This window comes from Vicugna pacos, chromosome 20 (assembly GCF_048564905.1).
Source record: "Vicugna pacos chromosome 20, VicPac4, whole genome shotgun sequence".
NCBI lineage: Eukaryota > Metazoa > Chordata > Mammalia > Artiodactyla > Camelidae > Vicugna > Vicugna pacos.
Window position 1 is genome coordinate 22,529,642 of NC_133006.1, and position 13,345 is coordinate 22,542,986.

Below are 13,345 nucleotides of genomic sequence, written 5' to 3' on the forward strand. Positions count from 1 at the left end.
ACTCCGGCCGACTTGATAAATGCGAGTCTTGACTAACCCTGGGATCTTCTCCGTTGGCAGGTGGAAGAGAGCGACGTTATTTGTCCCTGAACAGAATAATGTGAAATCCTAGGTACCATGGATGTGGAAATATGAGGTCCTGAGAATCCCCAGCACTGGTCTCACTCCTAAGTCCACTTCCAAACCTCATCCACAACCCTGAAAGACTGTATGTGTATGTAAGTATAAATACATAAATATATATGTTAGTGGAATGGAATAAATAATACCTAAATATATAATATAAATTTATATAATATTTATATGTAAAATATATCTCATATAATTTATAGTAATATATTAAAATGTATTATGTGTGTGTGTATATATATATATATATGGAATGAAATAGACTACAGTGGAATAGAAAATACCAGCCTGCACTACGGTGGTGAGAGTAACTATAGTTTCATGAACTGTCTCAGTGAAGTGTATTTATGTTTCTGTGTATTAGTAGGTATATATGTATATATAATTAAAAAAAATTTTTGAAAAGCACTGATCCCTCTCCCTGAACTGAACTCCTGGTGCCCTTGCTCCCAAAGTAACCCAGACGTTTTCTCCTTCTGAGCTCCCCCGCCACCCTTAGACTCATCTAGAAGGAAAGGAGGCCTGAGCCAAACAATGGCCTTCCTTTAGGAAATGGCAAGTGATGGAAAGGGGCCTTGCTCTTTTTTCCTGAAAATAACTGCTGGTTGGGGATTCCATACCGTGATCAACTCATCATTTTTCAGTTACATCGAATCCTTTATTTTAATAATCATGTGCAGAAAAAATTGAATTGATTGTTGAATATCCTCCCACAAAATAAACTTAAGCCTTAATTAAGCTTACACCAGCAAGTGATTACACCAGCAAGTTGTACCAAACACTTAAGGAAAAAACAATTTTAATCCTACAGAAGTTCTTAGAGAATGTAAGAAAAAAGGATATATCCCCTACTCATTTTAGGAGGCTTGTGTAACCTTTATACTAAAAACTTGACAAAGATAGTATAAGAAAGGAAAATTATAAGTCAGTCTCACCCTTGATACAAAAATCCTAAACACTGTTCAGATGGACTTTCACACAGGGAAGATAAATCTCACACTCAAATAAAAAGAGAAATCATTAACTTCTTGGGAAAGCAGGAGACTGTATAGTACCACTTTCCTTCTAAGGAAAAGAAAGGAGAAAATGTATATATCTGGAAGAGAAAAAAATCAGACAGCTTCCCTGTTTCTTTATTTAAAATATTAAAAACATTTTTTATTGAAGTGTAGTTAATTTACAATGTTAGTTTTAGCAAAGCAATTCAGTTACACATATACATATGTTTATTTTTTCAGATTCTTTTCCATTATAGCTTATTATAAGAAATTGAATATAGTTCCCTGTGCTATACAGTGGGTCCTTGTTGTTTATCTACTTTATATATAGTCATGTGTATCTGTTAATCCCAAACTCCTAATTAAAAAAAACAAAACAAAACCCCTTGGGGTGATGGGCTGTGGATCTCTTACTGAGGATGAGCAGCCTATTGAAACCTGTGTTCTGCACCGTGCACTTCAATCTGGTTATTCTCAACTCTCTTCATGGAAATTCTCTCCTTCTCAGCCTCATTTCTCACAAAGAATCACTCACTTTGAATCAGGTGAAATTATAATGCAACCACCTTAGAAAAATGAATGATAGAATGTGTGCTGGAATTAGTTGTTTTTCTTCTACTCCAGTGGTTCTCAAAATGTGGTCTCTGGACCAGCAGCTTCAATATCATCTAGAAATGCATTAAAAATGCAGATTCTTAGGTCTGAACCCAGACCTTCTGAATCAGAAACTCTGGCCGTGGGACCCAGGAATCTGCATTTTTAATATGCCCTCCAAGGGATTCTGATGCACTCAAGTTTGGGACTGCCTGCTTGGATTCAACTATTGTACACTCACAGATAAGACTCCATCTGGACCCATACCAGTGACAACTGGAAAAAACCTTTAGAAAAAATCAACAGCAAAATAAAATCCCATAGTTTTCTTCCTTTCTAATAGCTCTGGGTTTTCAGTACAAATAATTCTTTAATGACAAAGTTTTGAGGTAACTGGGAAAGATCAGAGGCAGGCAGGCTCCCATTGAGGTCCAAATAAAGACTTGTCTTACCTGGTTTTTTAGGATTAAAAACATTTAAAAAATCGTGGGCTCATTTTTAGGCTCAGCACGGAACCACCCTCCTTATGGTTCCATTCTCTCCTTGGTTCAGTCGTTAAACAGTCTCTCACTCTTTGCCTAGTAAAAAGCCCAGTAGAGCCATTTTATTCTCTGAGTATGAGAAGAGAGAAATGCCAACGATTCTTCTTCTGGTTTGACGGAAAAAATTTACAAGTAATTTTGGCTTCCTGCAGATGGAGATGTTAACAATATTATCATCAGAGCACTACATTATTAAGAAAGATGAGTGGTCAGAATTACAAATGTTTTACAGGTTAAAGGGTATTTTATCCAGTCTTGTCCGGAGTCTTTGAGGTCTCGGGATTTGACAAGTTATCCTTGTTAGATATATCATTTACAAAGACAGATTTTTGTTAAAAGATTTGTTCATTGTTCTCCCCAGCTCATGGACAGAAAAGAACGTCTTTTTTTTTCTTTCATATCTTAGAATTTTGTCACCTGCCTCTCAAGGCTAAGAATTGAAATACCATCATTGACATTGAGTTAAAAAGTGGGCTGACCCCTTGAGAGAGTCAAATTTATTTGTGCTGTCTTCAATTTATTTGCTCAGTGTCTTGTAGTTTTCAGTGCATTGTTTTCTTTCACCTCCTTGGTTAGATTTATTCCTAGGTACTTTTTTCTTTATGATGCAATTGTAAAAATGACTGTTTTTTAAAATTTTGCTTTCTGATTGTTTGTTATTAGTGTTTAGAAATGTAACAGATTTCTATATACTAATTTTGTATCTTCACTGAATTCATTTATCGGTTCTAATGGTCTTTAGGTGAAGTCTTTCGAGTGTTCTATACATAGTATAATGTCATCTGCAAATAGTGACAGTTTTACTTCCTCCTTTTTAGTTTGGAAGCCTTTTATTTCCTTTTCTTGACTAATAGCTCTAGCTAGAACTTCCAACACTAGATTGAATAAAAGTGGTGAGAGTAGGCATCCTTGTCTTGTTCTTGATCTCAGAGGAAATGCTTTCAGCTTTTCACCATATGAGCTATGGGTTTGTCATTTGTGGCCTTTATCATGTCGAGTTACTTTCCATCTATACACACTTTGTTGAAAGCTTTTGTCATAAATGGATGTTGAGTTTTGTCAGGTGCTTTACCTGCATCTATTGAGATGATCATATGACTTTTATCCTTCTTTTGGTCAATGTGGTGTATCACATTGTTTGATTTACAGATGTTAAACCATCTTTGCATCCTGGAACAAATCCCACTTGATTCATCCCTAAACACATCCCTTTAATGTATTTTTGAATTCAGTTTGCTAACATTTTGTTGAAGATTTTTTGCATCCATGTTTATCAGGGATATTGCCCTGTAATTTTATTTTCTTTGTGGTGTCTTTGTCTAGGTTTGGTACCATGATGATGCTGGCCTCATAACATGATTTTGGGAGTGTTCCTTCCTCTTCAGTTTTTTTAGGAATAATTTGAGAAAGATATGTAATAACTCTTCTTTAAATGTTTCATAGAATTTACCAGTAAAGCCATCTGAACCTGAACTTTTTTTTTTTAACTCCATAAACAATTTCATTACTAGTAACTGATCTATTCAGATTTTCTATTTCTTCATGATTCAGTCTTGGAAGATTGTATGTTTCTAGGAGTTTATCCATTTCTTCCATGTTGTCTAATTTATTGGCATATAAATGTTCATAATGTTCTCTTGGGTACCTTTATATTTCTGTGGTGCCAGTTGTAATTTCTCCACCTTTCTTATTTATTTGGGCCCTCTCTGATTTTTTCTTGAGTCTGGCTAAGTGTTGATTTTGTTTATATTTTCAAAGAACAAATTTTTAGTTTCATTAATCTTTTCTATTGTTTTTAAAAATCTCTATTTCATTGATTTCTGCTCTGATTGTTATTATTTCCCTTCCTATACTAACTTTGGGCTTTACTTGTTCTTCTTTTTCTGATTCCTTTAGGTGTAACAGTAGGTTGTTTATTTGAGATTTTTCTTGTTTTTTTGGGTTAGACCTGTATCACTATGAACATCCCCCTTAGAACTACTTTTTCTGTGTCCCACAGATTTTGGATAGTTGTGTTTCTGTTGTCATTTGTCTCAAGGTATTTTTTGACTTCTTTGATTTCTTCATTGACCCATTGGTTGTTTAGTAGCATGTTGTTTAGTCTCCACGTGTGTGTGTGTGTGGGTTTTGCAGTTTTTCCCTTGTAATTGATTACTAGTTTTATACTGTTGTGGTCCAAAATGATTTCAACCTTCTTAAATTTATTGAGACTTGTTTTGTCACCTAACATGTGATCTATTCTGGAGAATGTTCCATGTGCACTTGAAAAGAATGTGTGTTTAGCTGCTTTTGGATGGAATGGGCAAAGCAACTGGGCAGACATAAGGGTCATTGACGCAGATGGGTCAGGCATGTTGGTGATTAGGTAAGGATGCTGCAGCCCACTTGCAGTTGTTCCTCCTTCAGAATACACATCCTCTTTTTATCCAGGGAGACTTAAGGAGAGGAATGTGTGCAGATCCAGTGTATATTACTGCAATTTTACTTCACCTAAGGACCAGAAATGTATGTCTTTATTACTGGTGTGTGTATCTCTTCTCAAGGCTCCATCATTCCAACCATAATGCACCCCAATCATTCAATCCCGGTAGAAGTACATTTCAGGCCAGTTTTCAGAAAAGCAAGTTATAGGAGAACATAACCAGAAAAGCATTGTTCAAAAGAGCATATACCTATTTTCTGGTGTTCATGAAGCAATTAAACCTTAGACTAAACTAGTTAATAAATATTTGTAGCTACAGCTTTTGGTTCTCAGCTTAAGGAATATTTCCTTTTGTCCCTCAGTCTTAGGCTAATATTGATTGTGATTCTCTACAACCACCTGAAATTCATTCATTAAAAAGTCTTTTTTCTTATTTTTACAAAATTCCACAGCACATACCTGATATCTTGTTATAAAATATCTTGTAGAAGAGTGGAGGGTAAAAGATCTCCCTTGTCACTTCCCCCTTCCCATTTAACTGCTTCCCAAAGGTGCACCGTGGCATCTATCCTTCTAGGACATTTCCTGTGCGTTTACATATTCAGGTGTATGGCAGGAAAAATTCTCAGACAACTAGGATTGTTTTGTCTTTCTGCTCTAAAGACAGATAAGGCATTTCCCCTTCATGCCTTGGGTGAACAGAGCAAAGCTATGAAGATCAAAAGGTTAAGCTCTTGAATTTAAAATTTACCTTTGGAAACCATGGTAGAAGCAAGATGAACAAAAGGCCTCAATTAGTAAATATCTGAAGTCAATGCTTGTGCTGTAAGTGACAGATTTGGGAAGGACTCTGAATGACATTAGACCCAGTTTTCTTGCCTGGAGTTGATAAAAATCCATGGGTGGAGGAGACAGAGTGTCAGGGACTGCTCTGGAGGCCTTGATCCCTGTAATCCTTTTAAACTATGTCCCAGGTGTTTTTGTTTTAGTTTAAATAACTTGAATTTAAAAAACTGATCTACTAAGTTAGGGGACAAAAAAGGACACAGTGTATTTGGTTGTGCTATCCTTGATATAGGACTCATTTGGTTTTCTGTTGCTGAAGCCCACAAATTCCACAGCTGAAACTTTTGATCTATTTTATGGTTTGAAATCAACTTTATTGAGATGTGATTTACATAAAACCAATGGAAACATTTAAAATATTCAGTTTGATGAGTTTTGGCAAAGGTATATATACACTGTGTAACCACCACCCCAATTGATACATAGAACATTTTTCTTATCTCAAAGGGTCTCCTTTTGCCCTTTTTTCAGTCAGTCCTCCTACCTTTTTGCATTCCCCTCTCTAAATACTTGCTAATTTGATGTCTAACACCATAAATTGATTTTGAAAAAAAAAAGAATATTTTCCCCATCCTCAGACTCATTTTCTGGGAAGCAAACCTAAATGTAAATGTATACATTTAATCTAATTAAATAATCATAGGACATGCTTTTATTTTTTTTTAAAGTATTGGCTCTTGTAAACTTTAGACAATGCTGTAAATCATTTAACTTGGTTACTCCACTTACTCTCTTGGTAAAAATTTAAAATTTCTCCTCTGGAAAGCTAAGATCAATAGTGATTATGTTCAACTATGAAGTTTCAACCTAAATGATTTTATAACTTTGGACTAATTTAAATTGAGTGAATTAATAGGTGAATTTTGATTACCTGCAAAATTCTTAAAAGAAAAGAATAATTCATAGAAACAAAGAAAAAAATTCTGAATTACCAAGCAGTTTTTATGTATATACTTTTGTCCATACTTATTTTTTACAAAACTCAATTTAAGTGGTAAACTTAATGTGGTACACACATTAGTGTATTGAACGAATAAGATTAAATATATTTTTAAAGCTGAAGTTGAGCTTTTAAAATAATACTGTCATCTAACTATACATTTCTGTATATTTTAGACATATATAATGATTAATTAAAATTAATAAGCAAAAAAAGGAGAAGACTTGTTCAAAATTGGTCTTGGAATATTCATTGTGCTCTTGAAGAGAGGTAGAAAAGGGTTTTTTTCCCCTTGAGTGTAATCAGCTCAGCCAGCAGCAATTTCTTATCAGAATACTCTTACTTAATATCTGGATAAATTTGAGTGCTTTCTGCTGACATTGTCATGTTCTTAAATCATTCTAAAACAAATAACCAAAAGTGTTTGAATTATGAGAGACCTAAAGCTTCTTGTAATTATTATGGTACCTTCTTCATATGTATTTAAAAATGGTTTATTGTCACTCTGGTTATTGGGACGGCGAAAGCTGTAACAATTGCTCACTCTCAAGTACCTGTCCACTTATATTAATTAAGTGGTCAGTTTCCTCTGAAAATTCTTTTTTGTTGCCTTTGTGAAGCCTAAACTCTGAATTGAAAATATGAAAGCTGTCAAGCTATCTTTTACTTAAAAAAGAAAAAAAACCAAAAAACCCCCCAAACCTTTTCCCATTAGGTAGCAACAACTACCCATTTGACCACTAGGTAGCGCCAAAGGCTTAATCTTTCATCATAAAATTAAGGTGGCCAGAAGTAATTAGGTACATTTGGCATGCTTTGTATACTTTAAATTAATTCTGTGCTATCAAAAGAGTTACTCTATGTATTGAATCCACAATGTGGAGAAAGCTGACAAAAAAAACAGGAGCTCAACCTTTCCTTAATGAATCTTGTCCAAGTAAAAATATTGTTAATGTGTGTTTTAATGACTATGTTTCAGAAAGGGTAAAAGCATATTCTTGTTTATATTCTAAGCCTGGCATCATGGTGATTTGAATATATTTATTTTAGAGAAGATTTTGTTTCTGGGTTTAAAATACCCTTGTCAAATGGCAGGAATTCTAATCTGCACTTTTCAGACTGGACTAGAAGTCCTGGAGAGTTGCCAGCGCTCCTCACCGTCTAGAGTGTGTACTTACCTTCGGAGTAAGGGGTAGTCAGTCTTAGTGAAATTGTGAGCTCTCTAGATTCTAATCCTATTCCGATATTGTCGGTTACTGTGATAAATTAAACAGTGCCATCGGTCTTGTTACAAACTGATGTTTTCTCATGCTTGCCTGAAACTCTCTGCTATAAGCTGTCATCAAAAAGTAGATCTTCTGAGAGAAATAACAGAAAAGGACAATTTCAGAGGCCCCGTGGAAATGACTATCAGGTTTTCTTGATTCTTGGTATTGCAGAGAGTAGAATTATGAGAACAAACTTACCAGTTTAAGCTGACATTGCCACCTCTTGACGCTTGTCAAACTGTACCAGGGGACTTAAAAATTGGAATTTATAGGGCTGTTTCAGTACAGGAGCAGATGAAATCATTAATGTAGTCTACCAGCTGCAGATGAATGGAACAAGTAATAAGACTGAATCAAACTCTTAACCAATATTTAATTATAGTGATTTAATTATAGTTGTTTTAGGATATTATTTTAAATGTTCCATTTTCTGATGAGCATATGAGCAAACCAGTTTACTTTCTTATCTAGCTATAATCCTCAACTTTAGCCTATGCTTGTGGAAACTGAAACCAAATGTTTTTTTGAATGGTGTCTTGTTCCAATAGAACCTCAGAATTCAGGAAAAAATATCCTATGGTAATTCTTAATACAGACTACAGAGTATAAAAACTCAAGAAAAATTAAATATGGTGACTCTATTAATTGGAATTTTGACCCAAGCTTTTATAATTTTTAAGTCTAGAAAAATCTCAGCTATCCTTTGTTAAAGGACATGGAGTCAAATCTTGTGAGTACCACACCTCTATAGACGATGACATATTTTTGTAGGCAGCATCACTGATGGAATATATGATTCTATAGAAATATATATATACACACATATATAAAAATAACATGGATTCCATAGGAATATATGATTCTAATGAATACCCGGTGTGTAGTTCTTCCCTGCAAACACTATGTGGAGTACTTTTATGGGTTGCTTTATGTTTTTATGACAACGTAGTGATATGCAGTAGTTCATATCCCCAAATTTGGAATCCTGAGCATGCCAGAGATGTCACATTTAAAGGAACGTCTCATTTAATTGGGTATGACAAGTCACTAATAAGAGGAAAGACTGCAGTTTGTATTCGGAAACAAGGTCTGCAAAACCCTCTTAGCACACCAGCTCTAGTTTACTAAGTCCCCATCTGACAAGTGGGAAGGGATGTTAACTTCTGACAAGCCAGGATCACTGTGAACTTCAGGCATCTCCGAGAAAATGGGATTTCATCGACAGTTAAAAGCTCTATAAGCAGAGCTCTGAGAACATGGGTTGGGGAAGGGTTCTTGGAATCAGTGAACTGATGAGTGGTAATAAAATTATTTTTGGTTATCACAGGAGTAATTAAAACTATGACCTTAGTGCTAAAGCATTCCAGAAGATGTGAACTCTCTAGTCTTAATATCATAAGATATTTGTTTTGTTAACTACACAAGGAGCTTCATGTCTTAATCCTAAAACAGGCCAAACAAAAGAGCTTGTCAAATGAAAGATACTGAGTTAGAATGTTTCTGGAAAATCTTATTTGGTTAATCCTGTACCTTGGGGGTAGAAATTGTGCAGGAAAAATGTTCCAAAAGTTGGGAATAAGGGAAAACTTTGCTTTCTTGATTATTTAACATCATACTTGAACATTTTCTCAGAATCCTGCCTGATCAAAATTCGAGTGTTTTAGGAGTTGTAACTTGATTAAAAAGAACTCTGCTGGCCCTGTACTATTAGAGGTTAATCTGTAGAAAGCTGATAAGGAATGTTGGCTTTGCTTTTACTCTGGTAAAGAAGATAACTCCAAGGTTATGGTTTTATTGCTTTGTAGTGCATTAACCATTCTGTATCTCTAACACTGCAATTTTTCCTGACTATGTAAATCTTTGTTTTGCAAATACTCTTTGAATCCAGTCTCTGGTAGTCTTCCTGATTCCTCATTCATGAGTTTGGTAACACTTGGAAAAGTCTAACGAATACATTTCTCTCAGAATTAGGCTTTTGGAGTGGAAATGCTGGAACAACATATGAGAAGCTCATTATAAACAGATAAAAACACACTCCCCAGAACAAGTCTGATAAGCCACTTCACTGTTGCTTCCAGGTGTTGCTCTTTGCTCTGTCGTTAGGGACGGGACTTCACTGCACTCACCACTGAAGACACTTCTAAGCCACTTCCGTTGCAGGAACTTCACCTTTTTTTTTTTTTTTTATACCACTGCTTCTTCTAAAACCAGTTGCTTTTTCTGTCACCTTTGCCAGTGAAATGAACACAGGGTGGATCCCCATTACCTTCCGTTGCTCAGTTTTGAAGTCTCAGGAGCATGAATTTGATTGGTGGGACTTAGGTCCTGTACTGGTGCCCTAGTGTCAAAGCGGGCTGGGGGGAGCGGGTTTTCTGAATTATATTGTGGGGAGGCAGGACTAATAAGGTAGGGAAAATTTTTTACAGTATTCTAAAGTTTCGAATCTGATGGGACACATAACCAGAGTCCTTACATGAAATGTGAGGTGCTGTATGGAATGGCTGCCGTGAATAAGGGCTTTGGTTCATGGGCTACCCAGTGGCTGTATTTTTTAAAATTGAAATATAGTCAGTTATAATGTGTCAGTTTCTGGTGTACAGCATAATGTTTCAGTCATACATATGCATACACATATTTGTTTTCACATTCTTATGTCAGTGGTTCTTAAAGTCCCATTAACCCATGGACTCACTAGAAACAATAACATGACTGTTTTTGTTTTAAGCCACAAGGTTTAGGGGTGGTTTGCTCCACAACAATAGAAAACTAAAACAAATATTGTGTATTTTTGCATGTGTCTGGCTTCTTCCCTCAGTATTATTTCTATGAGATTTATCCATGTTGTTGCATCAGTAATTCATTAATATGTTTTACTTATACAGTATTCTAATGTATCAATATACTACATTTTATTTATCCCTTTACTGTTGAGGGACTGTTTTGGTAAGCCATTCGAGAAAATTTTTGGACATTATGACACTTTACCTTGAAATAGATTGGCATGTGTATTTTAAGAATGAGGACATTTCTCCAACATGACCATCGTAACATCATCACCTCCAAGATACTTAACATTGACATACTATTATCAAATATACCATCTGTATTCAAATTTCCCCTATTGTCCCAATAATGCCCAATAGTAAATGTTTGTATTTTAAGCTGTTACGTTACGGTGTCATTTGTTACACAGCAATAGGTAACTAATGCAGGGGTATGACACAACAATAGATAACTAATCCAGTTATCTTCTTCCAGCAAAGATGTTTTGGGGGATACGGTGATTTTCGCTTCTCAGATTTCTCTATGTCTGCTCATATGTCCCCATTTCATATCTCAGGGCTCAAATCCATCCCAACCAGTGGCCTTACCTTAGTGGATTTAAGCAATTAATTGCTCTACAACTTCACAACCTTTATCATCAAACCCTAGGTTTGGCTCCCATCTGTATCTGTGCTGGGTTACAGAAGAAAAGGTGTCCTTTAAAACTGCCTAGGATGTTTTTCACTTGATTAGGTGTCACAGAATTCTGTCTATAATGCCACACCAGTTTATATTTCCACAAGCAGAGCAGGGGGCTTCCTTCACCCCTGTTTCCTCACTAACATTTGTCATTATCTAACTGTCTAATGTTTTTCAGTCTATTAGTTATGAATTAATGTATACATTTGTTTTCCTGTGATTATTATTGAGCTTATCTCTTCAAATGCTTGTTACCTTTTTGTTTTTCTCTTCTGTAAAGTCCATGTCTGTGTCCTGGGTGCATTTTTCTTTAGGAGTTGCCACATTTTTGTTGTTGATTTGCAGCAGTTCATTGTATATTCTCAATAATATCCCTGGTTGGTTTTAGACAATGCAAATACCCTCTCTTATTCTGTTACTTGTTTATTAGAGTTGTCCTTTCTCTCTGTTTATTAAAAAACCCTTCAGTTTTGACATAATGAAATAATAAAATATTTCTCAGTATGATTTTGAGGGTTTTATATAAAGAAATCCTTCCCTGTCCCTGGTCACAAAGATAATTTTTATGTTTTGTTTTATTACAGTTAAAGCTTCACATTTTTCTTTTGTGGCTTCACCTCACCTTAGCCTATTGTATGTGCCATTAGATCAGGATCCAGCTTTGTTTTTCTTTATATCAAGAGCCATTTTTTTCTAATAATACGTATTAAATAATCCATAATGTCCCCATTATTTTATAGCAGAAACTTTATTCTATATTAGGTTCCTGTATATGTATGAGTTTGTCTCTCAGTGATTTCCATACCTCAGTTTGGAATTCTGCTCCCTTATTAACTTATTAAAAGAAAAACAAAACTGCTGGATTCTTAGCATGTCTTTTTAATAATTATAGTTCCCTAGACTGTCTTAATGTTTCCTAAGACAAGTTTCCCCTTTATATTGTTCTTTCTTAAAGGCTTACTTAGCTATCTAAGGTCCTTTATTCTGTCATATATATTTTAGAGTAAATTTATAAATTTCCTTGAAAAGATCAAATGGAGCTTCAATTAGGATTATATTCAATTTAAAGATTAAATTGGGGGCAACTGGATATCTTTATAAGATTGTGATCCTAGCTGAGAATGCAAAATGACTCTGCATTATTTCAAATCATATTCAATGACTTTTTTAGAATTTTACATTTTCTACAATTTCTTAATTAAGTTAATCAGTAGATACTTTATCGTTTTTTGGCTATTGTACATGATTTCTGATTTTTTATTGGTTTTTCTGGTGTAGGGAAATGCTGTGCATCTTTGTAAGTTGTTCTTATGGCTAAAAATCTTGAAAAAGTCTTTTGTTATTTTAGTAATTTGCTGCTTCTGTTGTTGTTTATCATTTCTAAGTAAATGATCCTATGATCTGAAAATAATAATAGTTTTATCCAGTCCTCTCATTCCTCTTTCTTCCTTACACATTAGCCTGGATTCAGAGCTAGCAATTATAGTGAGCTTTCTTGTCTCGGACACCTAAAACTTTTCCTTATGTATGCTGCTTGTTATAGATTTCTAAGAATATAACCTTTACCAAGATAAGGAAAGTCGTATTTGATTCCTAGTTCCTTAACTGTTTTTCAAAAATCATAAATGCATATTTAACTATATAAAATGCCTCTTCTTAATTGATTGAGAAAAGCAGGTGATTTTTCCTCTTCAGTCTATGAGTATGGTGAATTATAGTAGTGTATTTTGTTATATTGAAGCATCCTTGCTTCTAAGAATTTCCCATATGCTCTTGATGAATTATTATTTTAATACCATGAAATTCAATTCATAAAATAATAATTTATTTTTTCCACTATGTGCAAGGTGAAATGGGCCTATTATTTTCTTTCCTTGAATTTCCTATACATCAGTTTGGAATCAAGATTATGCTGTCCTGATAAAATTAGCTGAGCAGCTTTTAATCTTTTAATCTATTCTGGAATAAAATACCTCAGATAAGAGCTGCATGTCCCTTGAATGTTTGCTGGAATTCACCTGCAGAACTGTCTGGGCAGTTAAAAAAATTAATTTTACCAGAAGCCACTGGCAACTTTTTCCATTTCTTCATATTTACAGGTATAGTCAAGTTTTCTATTTCTCCTTGTGCTACTTTTGGTAGAT